This window comes from Polypterus senegalus, chromosome 11, assembly GCF_016835505.1.
Source record: "Polypterus senegalus isolate Bchr_013 chromosome 11, ASM1683550v1, whole genome shotgun sequence".
NCBI lineage: Eukaryota > Metazoa > Chordata > Cladistia > Polypteriformes > Polypteridae > Polypterus > Polypterus senegalus.
Genome location: NC_053164.1, coordinates 74373567 through 74392398, shown reverse-complemented (window position 1 = coordinate 74392398; position 18832 = coordinate 74373567). Strand labels below are relative to the sequence as shown.

Sequence of the window (18832 nt, the reverse complement as noted above, 5' to 3'; positions counted from 1 at the left end):
CTGATTTGTATTTACGAGAATGTTTTTAACAAGTCAATTTAGATGGAGCCATTAATTTATTTTCACACTCACTTATCTTGTCCACTGTTTTGGGAAGGATAAATGGATATTTAGCCCTGGAAATTGAATCAAAGCGAGTTTAATTGTTTGTGTTCACTATCCCTGTCTAGACAAGGGACTATAAAAAGTATTCACCCCTTGGAAGTTTTCACATTTTATTGTTAAGCAAAATTGAATCCCAGTGGATTTAATTGGCCTTTTCTGATACTGATCAACAGAAAAGGACTTTTTAATGTCAAAGTGACAACAGATCGCTGCAAAGTGGCCTCAAATAATTCTGAATCTAAATCATAAAATATTTGATCTCGTAAGTATTCACCTCCTCAAGTCAGTATTTAGGTGTATACACTCACCTAAAGGATTATTAGGAACACCTGCTCAATTTCTCATTAATGCAATTATCTAATCAACCAATCACATGGCAGTTGCTTCAATGCATTTAGGGGTGTGGTCCTGGTCAAGACAATCTCCTGAACTCCAAACTGAATGTCAGAATGGGAAAGAAAGGTGATTTAAGCAATTTTGAGCGTGGCATGGTTGTTGGTGCCAGACGGGCCGGTCTGAGTATTTCAAAATCTGCTCAGTTACTGGGATTTTCACGCACAACCATTTCTAGGGTTTACAAAGAATGGTGTGAAAAGGGAAAAACATCCAGTATGCGGCAGTCCTGTGGGCGAAAATGCCTTGTTGATGCTAGAGGTCAGAGGAGAATGGGCCGACTGATTCAAGCTGATAGAAGAGCAACTTTGACTGAAATAACCATTCGTTACAACTGAGGTAACAAAGCATTTGTGGAGCCACAACACGCACAACCTTGAGGCGGATGGGCTACAACAGCAGAAGACCCCACCGGGTACCACTCATCTCCACTACAAATAGGAAAAAGAGGCTACAATTTGCACAAGCTCACCAAAATTGGACAGTTGAAGACTGGAAAAATGTTGCCTGGTCTGATGAGTCTCGATTTCTGTTGAGACATTCAAATGATAGTCAGAATTTGGTGTAAACAGAATGAGAACATGGATCCATCATGCCTTGTTACCACTGTGCAGGCTGATGGTGGTAGTGTAATGGTGTGGGGGATGTTTTTTTGGCACACTTTAGGCCCCTTAGTGCCAATTGGGCATCGTTTAAATGCCACGGGCTACCTGAGCATTGTTTCTGACCATGTCCATCCCTTCATGACCACCATGTACCCATCCTCTGATGGCTACTTCCAGCAGGATAATGTACCATGTCACAAAGCTCGAATCATTTCAAATTGGTTTCTTGAACATGACAATGAGTTCACTGTACTAAAATGGCCCCCACAGTCACCAGATCTCAACCCAATAGAGCATCTTTGGGATGTGGTGGAACGGGAGCTTCGTGCCCTGGATGTGCATCCCACAAATCTCCATCAACTGCAAGATGCTATCCTATCAATATGGGCCAACATTTCTAAAGAATGCTTTCAGCACCTTGTTGAATCAATGCCACGTAGAATTAAGGCAGTTCTGAAGGCGAAAGGGGGTCAAACACCGTATTAGTATGGTGTTCCTAATAATCCTTTAGGTGAGTGTAGATGCACCACTGGCAACCATGGCAGCTTTGAGTCTGTGTGCACATCTGGGCACTGCCATTTGTCCCCATTCTTCCATGTAAAACTGTTCACGCTCCATCAGTCTGCATGGGAATCGTAAGTGAACAGCTCTCTTCAAATTCAGCCACAAACTCTCGTTTGGATTGAGATCTGAACTCAGACCCAGCCAAACCAAAAGATTAGTATTGCTGTTATTATGCTGTTCTTTTGGCTTCATGCTTGGAGTTGTTGCCTTACCGCAAAACAAATCTCTCAAAGCACATGTTTCTTGCAGACTTTTCCTCCAGGGTTTCGCTGCATTCATTTTACCCCACATCCTCACAAGCCTGCCAAGACCTGCAGCAGAGGACCATCTCCACAGCCTAACGCTGCCACCATCATGCTTGGTGGTGGGGATGGTGGGTTTTGGATGATATGCAGGGATCAAATATGTCTGATGGCCAGAAAGCTCATTTTTGGTCTCATTAGATTATATATTCTTTTTCCAGCTGACTTCAGGTCTCTCATGTGAATATTGGTAAATTCTACCCAAGATCTCATGTGTGTTTGCTTCTCATTGCTCCTCTTTCATAAAGTTATGACAGGTAATGTACTTGGGCAGCAGTCTTTGTGTGTATGGTCTCCCAAATCTTACCTACTGTTGCTTGGAACTCCTTAAGATTTATCATAGCTGACCTCTCTCACTAGTCTTCTTTTTCTTCTTCCAAGATCACTCAGGTTGTGTGGTTGGCCTGCTCTTGGCAGATTTACAACTCTTTCCATTTCTTATGACTGATTTAACTGGATATTCCACGACTGGGATATCATCCTCTGACTTGTGCTTTGCAATCACCTTTTCACAAAGTGTCCTGTACAGGGTTAGGACACCATACTAACTTCACCTCAAGCTGGACCTTCCAGATTTGATGCATTTATACCACAATCAAATGTAATGGTAGACAGATAATCTCCATTAAATGGATTTTGTGGCTTCTAAAATCAATTGGCTACTCCAGTAATGACTGAGGTGTGTCATAATAAAGGAGGTGAATACTTATGTGATCGATTATTTTGTGTTTGTGTTTCAGATTTGTAGTTAATTTTTGTTCAGATTCCGTTTATTGTGTTTGCACTCAGAACAACTATTTTGTGGTAGTCTTATTGGTGCATTCACATGTAATGGACATATTTAAATTTATATTGCAATACAACAGAATAACTAAATATTGCACTTAGGTATAATGCACATATAAACTGAGTGCAATAATAGAAATAATTATAACTTGTAAAGAATGCAAACATGTACTTGTAGTGCAAGAGTGACTATTTTTATATTGGTCATTGTCAATCATTATAAGTGTTTACTATATTCAGGTTTAAGGTTTCTTTATTTAGTCATGTTTACACAAGAAAACATTAAATTTGCCTTCTCAGTTGCACCTAATAACAGACAGAATGAAATAAAACAGACAAATAGAAACAAGAAAGGTTAAGGTAAGGCAGTTAGATAATACATATTTACACCAAAAAAAAAGGTTACAGGATATAAGCATATAATATTAGATTAGACACCCTTCCTTTTATCATTGCAGAACAGTTTAAATACCTCGGGGTAAACATCACAAGTAAACATAAAGCTCTTTATCAACAAAATTTCGTCGTCTGCATGGAAAAAATTAAACAAGACTTGCATAGATGGTCAACCCTTCATCTCACACTAGCTGGAAGAATTAACACTGTTAAGATGAATATTCTTCCTAAGCTCCTTTTTTTATTTCAAAACATACCAATATACATTAATAAATCGTTTTTTAAGCAATTAGATTCAACAATAACCTCATTTATTTGGAATTCTAAACATCCACGCATCAAAAGAGCGACTCTACAAAGACAAAAGGCAGAAGGCGGTATGGCTCTACCTAACTTCCAGTTTTATTACTGGGCGGCAAATATACAGTCGATAAGAACCTGGACACAAATAGAAGAACATACACAGGCATGGACCGCAATAGAAGTAAAATCCTGCAGTACTTCTTTGTATTCCTTGCTTTGTGCACCAATAAACACACGTTATCGGCAATACACTAATAACAATTGTGCTCCACTCACTTAGAATCTGGAACCAATGTAGAAAGCATTTTAAGACGGAGAAGCTTCTTTCTGTGGCACCCCTGCAAAAGAACTACCTCTTTCAACCCTCACAAACATATGCAGTTTTTAATATCTGGAAAGATTTTGGAATTAACTTGCTTAGGGATCTTTATATAGACAACGTCTTTGCATCCTATGAACAATTACATTCCAAATTTAACATTCCAGCTACAAATTTCTTTTACTATCTTCAAATCAGGAACTTTGTTAAACAGAACCTTCCAGATTTTCCTCATCTGGCACCCTCATCCACGCTGGAAAATTTATTGCTCAATTTCAAGGAGTTAGACTCCATCTCTACAATATATAAAATCCTTTTACAATCCCTTCCTTTCAAAGATCCAAGAGGACACTGGGAAAATGATCTCTCAATTAATATATCAGAAAAGGAGTGGAAAGTAGCAATGCAGAGAATTCACTCGAGCTCCATATGTGCAAAGCATACAATTATACAGCTCAAAATTATATATCGAGCACATCTGTCTCGACTAAAACTCTCCAAAATGTTTCCAGGACATGATCCAACCTGTGAACGCTGCAAATTAGCTCCAGCCTCACTAGGTCACATGTTCTGGGCCTGCTCCAAATTAACATTATTCTGGACAAAAATTTTTAATTACCTCTCAGACAGTCTTGGACTCACAATCCCTCCTAACCCATTAACAGCTGTGTTTGGGGTTCTTCCAGAGGGTCTTAAAGTGGAGAAGGACAAACAAATTGTGATTGCATTCACTACACTTTGGCACGCAGACTTATTCTGATAAACTGGAAGAACCCAAACTCTCCTCTTTTAAGTCAGTGGGAAACTGATGTGTTATATTATTTAAAATTGGAAAAATCAAATACTCAGTTAGAGGATCTGTGCAGACTTTTTTCAAAACATGGCAGGATCTAATCAGTAATATTTTGAAATAAGTTTATAAAGCACAGAGAATTTGTTGATTTAGGTATTTTTTTAAAAGCCTTAAATTTTACACCGTTTGGCTTGCTCTCTCTCTCAAGGGTGGGGATTGATCTGTTCTTAGCATAATTCTTTTTTTTTTTTTTTTGTAAAAATGTGATTGCTATGTATTGATTGTAATAAAATTAATAAAAAAAAAAAAAAAAAAAGGTTACAGGATATATATCAAAACCTTAATCATTATCTCCGATATTTCTTATTGAAAAGTCATATAGCACTAGGAAAAAAGGAATTTCTGGAGTGACTTGTGTGGGTTTTCAAAGAATATTCAATTCTTGTATGGCTCTGCAGTAGAAACTGATTTTAAATCTGATGGAACTGAACTGCCTGCCAGAGGTCAGCAGCTCAAACAGGTGATGTTCTGGGTGGGACGGGTCTTTCATGATGTTGGCAGCTCTGTTGAGGCAGTGAGAGCTGCAGAGTTCATCCAAAGAGGGCACTGTACAGCCAATAAGAGTTTATGATCTTCTGAAGGATCCTCCTGTCTGCCAATCAGCTGCTGGCACACCACATAGAAATGCAGTATGACAGGACACCCTCAATGGAACAGCAGTGAGAGGACACCAGCAGCTTCTCCTTCAGGTTGTTTTTTTTTTCTTTTTCAGAGGAAGTTGAGTCTCTGCTGTGCCTTCTTGGCTGCCTCAGTGGTGTTTATGGACCAGCAGAGATCTTCTAGAACTTGTATACCCAGAATCTTGAAGGCACAGACTCTTTCCACACAATCTCCATTGATGTATATATTTAGGCTACTTTGCAGAGATCATTTTTCACTTTGACGTTAAAGAATCTTTTTCTATTAATAAAGGTCAAAACAAACTAAGTATATTTGCTGTGTAGCAAAACAACAGAGTTTGAAAATTTCTGAGGGAGGTAAATACCTTTTATAGGCACCTTATATTTTCTTTTAATGGGGAAAGCTGCATCTCACGGTTCTCCATAACCATCTATGGCCTTGCCTTGGGTTCAAGAAATCTAGTGTCCACTGTCAAGTACAACAAAAGGCCAACTGTACCAAAACAGACTTTAGTGTTTTGTCAGAGACATCCCAGTAAGTTCATCTCCATCTGCTGCAACCCTTTGTGACAGCTGCCTGTACATTAAGTCAACAAACCAAAATAAAAATATTGTGGCAGATTCATTAAAATGTTTAGGTTTGATTTGGTTATCAATATGTGAGCTATAAAAATGATTAGATTTTTTATAGAGGCTGAGGTTCTGATCTCAGCACAGTCACTGTATGTGTGGAGATGCGTGGCACACTGGCACACTCTTCTGTTGTTTTGCAGGAACTCTGCTTTACTCCTAACAGCATGTTATAAAATAATAATAATAATAATAATAGCACAGCTAGTCCAATAACAGCAAGCTTGGGACCACAAGTATATCCTGTAATATAGACAGGTATCTGATTAAGAGCTGCATTCTTATTCCATCTGATGCTGCCATAATGCACTTCTTCCCTATAATGGAAGAAGCAAACTCTGAAATGAAAGGATATTTGACATAATTTGAACAGAACAGTTGGTCAAAATCATTCAGGACGTGGAATGTCAGTGGAGTGAGTTGAACTGAGATGATCCACGTTGCCAGTGGCACAAAGAGGGACACCAACCTGATGAACCATTCCCAGGACTCCGCTTACTGTTACAAATAGAAACAATGAGGCAACTCAAAATATGGGACGCTGGTGGGCTGCTTAGTGAATGGAAAGTGATGTGTGCCTTACACCTGAGGCCCCCAGGTAGGGTTACTCCAGGAGACTTTATGGTGGAGTAAGTCAGTTCAGAAAATAGATGTACTGTAGGTATGACTTCATTATAAAGCATATTATCTGTTAAAATCATTGGTATAATCTCAAGTGTTTAAATCAGTATTTTTGATATGTTTGATAGTTAAATCATCGATGATTGTCTCAAGAATCGTAAACAAGTATATATATATATACTGTATGTATGTATGTGTGTATATATATATATATATATATATATATATATATATATATATATATATATATATATATATTTCATTGTAAAGCAGTTTTTTTATATATAACTCCGACCCGGGCTCTTTATATCTGTTGCATGCGCATTCTTAGCCCGTGTGAGATGGTGGGTCTGCGAGTAGCCCAGTTCTATTTTAGCATCGCAGAGACCCCCTGTGGGCTGATTTGCCACGTAAAGTTGACCCGCTGTGAATGACGGTGGGTGTCTGAATGTGTCCGGCGATTACTCCAGAAGCTGCCAGGAAACACACCGCGCCTCTGCAGTCCTAATTTAAGTGAGTGGGCCAGGAAATGTAAACTCGTACTTGGACCAGTGGGCTCCAGTCTCTCGGCTTCGCAATAGCAACTTAATCGCCACCGTTCGTGTCCGTCGTGACGAACGCGTCAGATCGAGCGACTGAGTATTTCACGGATGTTATTTTTAGGACTCTTAAATGTATTATATAGCAAGCAGAATGCCCATGTACGTTTTATTGTATTGATTGTACGCGGATTCGATTTGATTTTCCGCTTCCTCGGCAGTCCGCCAGGTGCAGTTGTTCTGTGCTTACCGTCGCCGAGAGCTCGCGCGGTCCGTTCTGAGTTTTAATCTTATTTTGCTTGAGCAAATTGAACGATGCGGCCTCGGGCATGTTGACTTTGCACTGAAGCATTTTAAACGTAAACACTGAATAAAAACCTAGCTTTTGTTTATTTGTTTTGCGTCATTATGTCAGAGCTGAATAAGATTTGTAAGTTTAGAGTTTTTGCTGTTATTGTCAGTTGATTGTCTTCTCAGGGGCGCAGATTGCTTTTCAGTATTAATAATAATACTAATAATAATAATTCTCCGTGACCCTGTAGTTAGGATATAGCAGGTTGGATAATGGATGGAAGGAAAATAATTCTTTACATTTATATAGCACTTTTCTCATTACCGAAAGCGCTCTCCACGTATGGGGTACCCGGGAAGCGAACCAACAATCAGTCCTTCTTCACTTTTCAGGTAGATTGTCGTTATTTTGCGCGTAATTAATAATACATTGAACAAGCTACTGGTAGATAAATAAATAATACTCTGTCCTAGTTGGCCCCTCCATGTCGGCTGGGCGCTGTGCCCGATGTTTCGGGTTTTGGGGCGTCCACCTGAAGGCTGCACGTTGATCTTTTACGCGCCTCTTATCCATCATTTGCTGATCTCGTCAGCGCTGCTATCGTCATGGAGTGCCGGATCCTAACATTCTCATTAGCCCGTTATCACTGTGTAATCTTTAATTAAAGGCACCGATATCATGTTTGCCGTGTTGAAAAAAGAAGTATATTCAGTGCAGAAGTTTCATTGTTGTCAATACTGCAAGTGAACATTTTTTATTAAAATTTCATCTAACAATATGTATTTTATGTAGCACCTTTATGTAGCAGAAACTAACAAAGGCCCTTTACAAGTTCGGAGCTGTTGCCCATTTGTTAAAATCCCTTATTTACAACTAGATTAAAGCCTGAGTAAGTGACTTGCTCAGAAAAGTGTTGGATGCCAGAAAAAGAGCCCACCTTAAATGGGAGGTCAGTCCGTTATTAATGACCACCCATCAATTCATTCCTCCATCCTTGTGACACTGCTGACAACAAAGGAGAATATACAGATTCCGTTTTCTACAGACTCGTAAAGTTTCATTCATAAGAAAGAAGTGAGAAAAGTAACAATAAGCATTTTCAGTTGATATGCAGTTAAATGCAAAAGTTTCTTGGATTCATTTGCTAAATTTGGAGTTGTGTTTCTGAGAAGTCAGAGTTTACTCCTGCAAGGACTGGGGGCAAGTCATTATAGTCCTCACAAGTCATGGGGAAAAAAGTCTTTGTAGTGCTTTTGTTGGAATTCCAAAGTTGAATAAAATATGACAAAATATGATAACATACTGTCAAGATGTTTTAAAAGAAGCAGAAAGCATAAGTTAATAATAATTGTGTCAATATGATAATCATATTTGTAAAGTCACCTGTATTTTCTCTATATGGTCTTCATATATATATACACACACACACACACACACACACACACATACATATATATATATATATATATATATATATATATATATATATATATATATATATATATATATATATATATATATATATACACACACATAGTCTATATAGCCAAACTACAAATACCTATTGATGGAAAATATTACCATTATTAACCTTTTAAAAATACAGTAATGCCAAATGTTGAGTGTATAATAAAAACTAATTCACTGTAACACAATACAAAAACATGAAAGTGTATCTGGGTGACAGTTGATAATTTCATATTTAGTAAATAAATGCATTCATCCCAAAAACGATTCAATGTACATTTTAAAATGTCAAAGCCACTAGAGGTAGAAATGTTGCAATGCTGAAAATGTGTTTTCTTTATTTGATTTCCTTCCTAAGCCATTCCCACTGAGATATTGTACCTATCAGAATTATTAATAACTTTAAAATAAATGAGGAAAACTAAAATATAGTTATTACTTAATGATACAGATAGATAGACAGATAGATAAGTTGTTATACAGATATTGCATAAAGTACATATATTTAAATTGTAATCAGATATTAATTATGGCTTCTTATGTTTACATTTCTGAAAATGGAAATAGGCAAAGCTAAATTAAAAAAAAAAAAATCATAATTACTTACCAAAGAAAAAAGATTTCACCTGATGTGGCTACACAGAGAGAAATGCCAAGAGTAGGCTGCACTTTACTCCTACAGGACGGGTTACAAGCCAGAGCCCCATAGTGCCCAGTGAGTTAGCAGACAACAGAGATTCCAGAAAGCTGTTTCCATCCCGCTGGTGTGCTTGGCTCTGCCTGCTTCCCTCCGTTCTTGAACCGGGAGCCTCCAGACAGGGAGCCCAGCGTGCGTCTCCAGGCAGCTGGAATGCTTGTGCCGTCTCTGCATGTCTGCTCCTCCTCCTCCTCTCCACCCCCTCGGCTGTCTGCTGCGTCTTGCAGGTAGTGCTGTGGTCCCACTGTCTTCAAGCTCAGGGGCTCTTTGTTTGTTGGAGCCAAAGGGAAGTTGCCCCTCCCTCCTTTTTTTTTTTTTCCACTTGACACACATGTGAGCAGACTGCGTCTCAGTAGGGGGCAATGTCACTGAACATTACTGTCCATCTGGATGCCTTGTGAAGACCCCATGGAATTGGCTTTTTGTAGCGACAATTTCCATCCAGCTTTAAAAAAAGCAGAGTCTGTGGCCCTGGGATCAACTCCTGCCAACAACTTTGGTCTTTTAGAGCAAGTACTGTGAAAAATAGAAAGGTATGAGTGGCCAACAAATTCAGCATGAAACATCCACACTCCTCATTTTATCACTCTACACCAAAGGATTAAAGACACGACAGACAATTTAATACAGTTCCCTCATTTCCCACGCAGTACATCAGACTTTTAAATTGAATGTCTTGTCTGTGTAAATCACAGTCTGGCAGTCTTTACTTTGTGTTTATCACTTGACTAAAGGCATAACAGCAATAGCTCATGCTGAAACATAATTCAGGGAATAATGGTGTACGATACAGAACACAACCTGTACATGCAATATACAGGCAAACCTACCAGACAACTGAGAGCAGTGAGGGGCAGTCACCACCGAGTCCGGCGGTTCCAGAGTATACTCCAATGAGGCACTGACTCAGAGACAAAGAAAAAGTCTTCTCACTCTTGTCTATTACATGATTGATTTAAGGGCAGTAACAGTTTTTGACATGCTAGAATGGTGATAGGCACGCCTGGCACCAATGCAGAGAATCCAGTTCGGGGCTTCTGGGTACACTTTATTGCAAGGCTTAAAGACAAGATGTTTGTGACAGGCAATGAGGGCAAACTGCACTACTTTGAGTGGTGTCTGAATGTCTGAACAACAAATCTGTTAAAGTTCAGGGAAACCGCACTCCTATCAGGTCTACTTTGAATTAGCAGGATGGCTATGTAGCTTGTCTGGGCAATGAAAAGTCGATTAGCACTCTCAGGTGCAATATATCTGGGAGCAGATGAAGATGCAGACTCATTAATGAAATCGCTGATTACCAGAATTACTTCATCATGTAATAATGCTGACTGATGCAAGGTGGTAACTCCACGGTGACTGAAGTCTAACTTATTTTTTGTGTTGGTTTCTGTCCTAATAAGCTGCCATGAATGTGCACTCACAAATGGCCTCTAGTCTATTGTAGTTTGACGTCTGCCTAATATTTGGGGCTCTTCAAACAAAGTGTGTTTCATAGTTTCATTTTAATTTTTAGAAACTGTGAAAAAGCTGCCATACTCACCCATCAGTTAAAGTAAATTACACAATAGAGTACCACATTTGTTAACCGCTTTCTTACTGGTTAAATACACAAATTAGGACATTCAGGTAAACCAATGTGGTAATTTCCGTTGGCAGCATCACCTCCCCCATGATGACCCTCAGCACAGGCACACCTTTCTGTATTTCTTGTTCACCAATGACTGTATGGCCAGAGATGATCCATCTCCATCACTAAATTTGCTGATAATACCAACATTATAGGCCTGCTCACCAACAATGACGAGAGAATTATGGAGAAGATGGCTACCTGAAGACTCAATGGTGCTAGGACAATAATCTTACCCTTAATGTCAGCCAAACCAAGGAGCTGTTCATAGACTTCACAATGGCACACCACACTACTTTTTGACATTGGAGGAGATGCTGTTGAAAGAGTGAACAGCTTTAAATTGCTTGAAGTGACTATGATTGATGAACTGAAATTGATTACCTGTCAAAAAGGCTCACCAGCACTTCTTCTTCTTCAGATGTTTGAGGATAGTTTGCACTTCTCCATTCATTCTTATAAACATTTACAAACGGAGTCACAATAGAAGAGAACCATAGACAAAGTACAAATACATAATACTGTCAGCATTCAGTGAAACCTCCAACTGTAATGAATACTTAAGTGTAGGATTAAAGATATGGACACCCAGCACTTAAAAGTGAAGAGAAAAGCATCCATCCATCCATTATCCAACCCTAACTACAGGGTCACGGGGGTCTGCTGGAGCCAATCCCAGCCAACACAGGGCGCAAGGCAGGAAACAAACCCTGGGCAGGGAGCCAGCCCACCGCAAGGCGCACACACAGAGATACACACCAAGCACACACTAGGGACAATTTAGAATCACTAATGCACCTAACCTGCATATTAATTTACATGCTGGAAACTTGGAGCAAAGTCAAGAAAACAGATTGGTCTTTGCCATTTTGGTATTTGCACCCCCAATCTTTCACAATTTCACTTTACACATTGGTAGCAATCCTATTTCCTGCCAATCTTGGTCATCCTGTGACATCCAGACATTAAGAGATAATTCTGAGAAGTTGGGTTTCTGCACTCTCCAGTCTTTGAGGTCTGAACTCTCCATTCCATCTTCCTCCTTTTTCTTTGACCTCCCAATAAGATCTGTTCTTAAAGCAACTGGTGTCTCTTTGTCTACACCTGTACCATGATTATCATCCCCTTTATAAATATTCTGGGGAAAGGTCCAGGCCGTACCTCACATGCTCATCAATTGTGAAAGTGGTGATTCTCTCTTGTGTAAATAGTGCGTACGCCCTTTTCCACGCTCACATCACGATGTATAAAAACTAAACTTGGCGTAAAGCCACTCACATTTTCACGTCAGCTCAATCCATTGCATATGCAAGTTGTCAGCTCGGTTTTGCAAACTGGCAGCACCCAGCATCAAAGCAGTGCTACTGTTCCAGTGTGGTTTCCTTTTATTTTTAGATTCACATCCCTGACGCGGCTTTATCAAATACACTGAAATTAACCGCATATCATTTATTAGTTTAAGGCATCTGATTGTAATTAACGTATAACAATATAATGGTCCACAGAATGGCCAAACTATTCCCAATACAATAGCTGCTTTAGCATTGTTACTCTCACTGCACGACTCAGAGTATTAATCCCACTGTATCTGAGTGTGGAATCACAGCTCTACAGCAGCTGATCGGAAAGAGAATTATCGGTATACAACATCAAGCACACGCTGCCTCAGCCATGCTGTCTATTGAACTGCTTCCATACGGCAAAGCGCATATTTACATATGATGATGACTGGCTTCTAAGTTGATTTAGATTTTCAAGCGCTATCTTCTTGGAGCTCTTGATATCATTTTTAAGATGAAATTCAGCAAAGTATGTTTATTACATTATACAGATAAAATTTTAACATTTAAAAAATCTATATTGTTAGGGATTGTTCCTGCCTTGCTGGGGCTGGCGCAACCCTGGATGGATAGATAGATAGTATAATTAAACATGTACTACGAAGATATTTCAATGTTCCTTAAAAGTTTTGAAGGATCAGCGTTCTCAGCTTACAGATGGCTTTACATCTATTACAGAGCTGATTGTGTGGCGATTGGGTATTCGGAGAAAGAAAAAGAAGGACAGGAATTGGCGTTAGTACATTTGAAAGAGATAGTACTGCTGCATTAAATTATTTCCGAAGGTCGCGCTCAGAGTAGCAAGCATCTTGCGGGAGGCTGGAACAATCTCTGGATGAGGCGCCAGCTCATTGCTACCACTATGCCACCGTGTCCCCATGTTTAATATATACTTTAATTCCTATCATTATGAAAATGATATCAAGTATACATATATTATATAATATAAATATAATATTTAAATTGTTCAGAGAGCTGTAATATCATGAATGTAATGTATTCAGTGTCCTGTTGGAGGAAGAGAAAGCCCATTTAAGAAGCACGTAGCGATTCACATACATAGAGCACATAGAAGAACACATACAAAACAAAGCATTTAACGTGCTGCTTTAGTTACGATGGGATTTGAGAAATTAGTAAATTAAATGATTTTAAGATGAAGTTTATAGCGTTCTACTTTAATGACACAATAAACTACCATACGTGATTAAAGTGGAAATTTGATATTAAAGTTGACATTTTGAGATTTTTTTCCCCACTGTGTCCCTATTTTTTTTTCTCTGTACCCTAATAAGCTTTCATATGACACTCAGACAGTGGGCTACGACTTGCCTTTTCATGGCAACTTTGATACCTGACAACTTCTTTTTTTATTTCGGGCACTGTGCGACTTTGTCAATTTGAGCTTTCAAGTTTCTCTGACACTCTATGTCACTCTATCAACTTCCTTTTGTTGTTTATACCACTGTTTAAACCAACAAATAGTATGTTTTTCCTTGCCTCCACTTTGTAGTCGCTGAAATTCTTCTATTTCCCCCTGGGCTTTTGCCATTGTCTTTTCACAGAACGCTGAGCTTAAGGGCTATTTATATTGATTTGCATATTCAAAGAGGTGTAATTCTGGGAGGAGGCAGGATGGGATGGCAGACACGTGCACGTGCATTACTGTTCACGCTGACCGGGATTTATGGAGCGGAAGAACATGGAAGTTGGCGCATGCACAGATTTATGCATCTGGATTTTTTTGTGCGTACGCACATTTCCACTTTTCTCCGTACACCATGTTTTAGTGTGAATTCTACGCACGTCGTTATGCATGAGGCCCTTGGTCTCTTTAGGCATCTGCAGTCTGTGCTGTGTTTGGAATACTCACAAGGCAAGCTGTCGTGGTGGGTGAGTTCACCATTTAGGTTATTATTCTTTATGTCTTCTTATCTTACATTCACATTTTGGAAATGTCTTAATTGTTTGTGTGTTGAAGTATACTAATTAAAAATTTTATCATAAAAATAAATAAAAAAACTTTAAAACATGTAAAGATTTACAAATCAGGTAATCTGCAAGGAACAATGTGCCTACGCATGGACTGATTTTCCTGAAATCTGGCACACTGGAGGTTCCATTTTCATTGATATATTTGAAGTAGGGCATGCTGTACAAACTTTAGTTTTCAAGAACTGTCAATGAAAAGGATGGGTACATTTTAGTTCATTTACTGTTTGAGGGTTTGTTCTTGCCTTGCGCCCTGTGTTGGCTGGGATTGGCTCCAGCAGACCCCCCGTGACCCTGTGTTAGGATATAGCAGGTTAGATAATGGATGGATGTTTACCTTCAACTTGTTTATTTTATACATTTTCTTCTCTTACTATCCACTTCTTATGGCAAAAGAGTAAAATGCCGGCAGAGCCATGCTGGAGGTGACTAGTGCCACCTGTAGAACATGTGTTATAAAGATATTGGCGCCACATGGAAATGTTGTGTCCTTTCTGATTTAGCACAGGCACACTAATATCTTCATAACACTGGCACCTGCTGCAACTTACTTTAACATCCATCATAACAGCTCACTTCTCCTGCTGCTTGACATTGCATCTGACAGTAACATTTTAAACAATCCAAGCAACTTAACTTAGGTAGTACAACTGAATGACACCTGCAGTGAATAAACCTTTGCTCTGTATTTAAGAATATGAATAATCTCACAACTGCATTATCAGCAGGTGATAATGATTCAGCATTTCTCTGACATTATAATTTATCAGGAAAATGCCACAATGGCTTGCTATCCATCATGGTTGGATGCTGCTCACAATTTTAGCTTGAGACTTCAATGCTGATTTGAACTCTTCATCAGGTACTACTTGCAGAAAGTTTAAAAAATATGATCTACCCTCGACAGCCAAAAACTAACAACAGGACATCGATTCAGGCAATTTTTGCATCAGTTTAGTTTGAATCTGATATCTGTTAAAGCTATTGCCTTGCCACAAGCCTGTGCCAGCTCTCTTTTTAATTATATCATGTTCTAAAAAGTGCATTTAATGTAGTCTACAGTAGTACAACATGTAATTCCATTCCATTATCACTGTAAATTTTGAGATTCACTGTTGCAAATATAAGCAAAACGTGATAACGCATTTTTTGATTAAGTAAAACTAGAAATACCCCATCTTGAAAAAAAACTTCCCCACACTTTCTGAAAATTATAGCATGTATACATTTTCTAAGTTGTTTATGATGGAAATATCTATGTTCATGTTTTTAATGGTAGTGGAAAAGCAATTAAACTGTTTATAGTGAGAGGAGACCGAGAGAGAGGGAGGTTAGGAGCACACGCTGATACAGTGCATTGCCACACACACCACATGAGAAACCACTTTAGGATCCCAGGTTAGGATCTGGGTACAGGCTGCAATGGGTGGCACCTCATCACCACACTAGTTCAGATGGAATGGAACAAAGTTTTTTATGGTGGCTTGAGTGCCAATTCTGCCACCAACCCCCATTATTTTTCCCTGCAGGTTGGAGAGCCTACATGCAGGTCTGGATGCAGATTAACATCTTACCCAGGAGTCCATTGCAGAACATACTGACACTCACACTAATAGAGGAGTCCCCAATTAAAATCCCAGAGTGCATGTGGACATGTGAAAATGAACAAAATAACCAGTTGGGATTTTTGAACTCAGCAGTAATTACTCTCCCATGTTAGGTGTCTTGTGTGTTCAGCAAGTGGCTTGAGGACTTCATGCAACTGGAAAAACTATCTGCCCATCCACTCTTCAAAGAACCATTAAAAAAGAAGAGACTAATTGACAGTGTTCCCCTCTCTCAAAAAATCAAACTGCCTGTGATAAAGTAGTCTCGCAGAGCAATAAGTATAATATTTATACACTAGCAAAATACCCTCGCTTCGCAGCAGAGAAATAGTGTGTTAAAGAAGTTATGAAAAGAAAAGAAAACATTTTAAAAATAACGTAATATGATTGTCAATGTAATTGTTTTGTGACTGTTATGAGTGTTGCTGTCATCAAGGACTTGATTATCATTATTTCTTTCAATTAGGTTCGTATTTGGAGGACGTGTTGTGTTCAAGTTACATTCCGTGTTTGTCAACCGTTATAAAGATAACATGTTTCATTCATCGAAGTGATCACTACCCAAATCGGTACTTGTGAATCTAAGATGTTTAACAGGAATTCCCGGTATTTAGTTGTGGATTTGCCTGCGAATATTTAGCTGTAGCTTGTCTATGAACTTAATTTAACCTTTCCCAATCCTGCAAAGTCAGTTCACTTGAGCCGCTCGGAGTACATACATCAAAGCTTCTCAGCTGTGCTTGTGCTATCTCGTGCGAACTCATGATGTCCACGGCTTTATTTAATGTTAGCTCAGACCCGGCACTTAAAAGTTTCTCTCGCACTTTTGCTGAGTTTGTGCCAAACACTATTCTATCCGTGACCATCTCATCTTCGTTTGCATAAGCACAGTCCTTCACCAGCAATTTTAACTCCACTACCATGTGCTTAAAAGTCTTGTTTATACCCTGCGTCCTCTCATTAACCTTGAATCTCGTGAATATCGTATTCATCTTAGGCATGACAAACGCCAGCGGCAGCGTGTTTATGAACCTAATTTAAAGTTAAGTTTTACACCTTGCTTTCCTATTCGTTTGCATAAGCACAGTCCTTCACCAGCAATTTTAACTCCGTTACAGCAATTGTAACTCTGTTACAAAGTGATCAAAAGTCTCGTTTATACCCTGTGTCTTCTCATTAAAGTTGTATCTCGCGAATATCGTATTCGTCGTAGGCATGACAAACGACAGCGGCAGCCTGTCTATGAATTTAATTTAAAGTTTAGGTTTACACCGTGCTTTGTTTCCGCAGTAGCTTCACTTATTAATATGCTTCTATGCGTCACTCGCTTCATATTCTTTTGCTGCCTTCTCAATTGTGTAATGCGTTTTTTGAACAGGTTTCATTCATCGAAGTGATCACTACCCAAATCGGTACTCGTGAATCTAAGATGTTTAACAGGCATTTCCGGTATTAAGTTGTGGATTTGCCTGCAAATATTTAGCGGCAACGTGTCTATGAACGTAATTTAAACTTAAAACTTTACACCTTGCTTTCCTATTGATATGTGTACAAAGGCTTGTTCAGCATCAGAGGGTTTCCGCAGTAGCTGCACTTATGAATATGCTAAGCACAATCCTTCACCCGCGAATATTTAGCAGCATAGTGTCTCCCTGACCATCTCATCTTCGTTGGCATATGCACAGTCCTTCACCCGCGAATATTTACCTTATATTGGCAGGCACTCAATTACGTGGGAGGCGTGATGATGCGAGACGCAACTCTGCCTCACACGGCTACCGAGCTGCAGGCTATGGCCTTATATATGGACGAAAGTAGGTTCCAGTTATGACCATTACGCGTAGAATTTCGAAATGAAACCTGCCTAACTTTTGTAAGTAAGCTGTAAGGAATGAGCCTGCCAAATTTCAGCCTTCCACCTACACGGGAAGTTGGAGAATTAGTGATGAGTCAGTCAGTCAGTCAGTCAGTCAGTCAGTCAGTCAGTCAGTCAGTCAGTCAGTGCTTTGCCTTTTATTAGTATAGATAGACAACCATGAGTGAATTGTGCTTCAAACAGGGTGGAAACAAGTAGACAGCTCATTGAGTATCGCATTGCTAAACCAATCAAATGCCTCAAGAAGGCAACAATCAAAGTAAGAGTATTAATTATGAACTGCAAAGAGCAATGGTGCTCTTGTTAACCTGATTGGACAGAGAATAGGTTTCTGATTACAACAAACTATCTACAGCCAAAAAGTCTTCGAAAAAACAGTTGAGAGAATTGATAACAAAGAGCCACAGTAGATGCAGATTTCAGAACTCAAAACACCTGAATCAGCAAACCATCATTAGAAGTGCGGACAAGGCAACACAACATCCACCTTCTGACTGCCTAACTAGAAATCCAAACATGGTATCTCACATTATGGCTGCAGCATTTTAACTCACTGTATATCCATAGACCATAATACCTATATAAACTCAATTTGCTGTTGTTACTGTATGCTGCATAGTGATACAACAGATAAAATGACAGGAGGGTATCATAGCAGACAAAGGCACTTCTCAAACATGTGGAGCTCAGCAGTTACAATGGTCTACGTGTGTGTGTGTCTGTCTGTCTCTTCTGTTGCTCATTTCAATGTACAAATTAATTATTAGGCTTCAGCTAGCTTGTGCTACTGAACTCCTGAAATGATAACAGCAACCTTTGCTTTTATTTTCCCTCAGCATCAAGTCTTTTGTTCAGTTTATTTAACATTCTCCGTGAAACCCCAGTGGTTTAAAGT

The 18832-nt window shown here is 39.1% G+C and overlaps 1 protein-coding gene across 2 annotated transcripts in view; it reads right to left on the bottom strand.

The window, feature by feature from the left end:
• The window catches only part of LOC120539202 (prokineticin receptor 2-like), a 50826-nt gene extending 41149 nt beyond the window's left edge, over nucleotides 1-9677 (bottom strand). For both annotated transcript variants that reach the window (XM_039769054.1, XM_039769055.1), the window contains exon 1: nucleotides 9403-9677. The gene's annotated coding sequence lies outside the window, so the exon portion shown is untranslated. The remainder of the gene's footprint in view (nucleotides 1-9402) is intronic.
• Between the last annotated feature and the right edge of the window lie 9155 nt (nucleotides 9678-18832).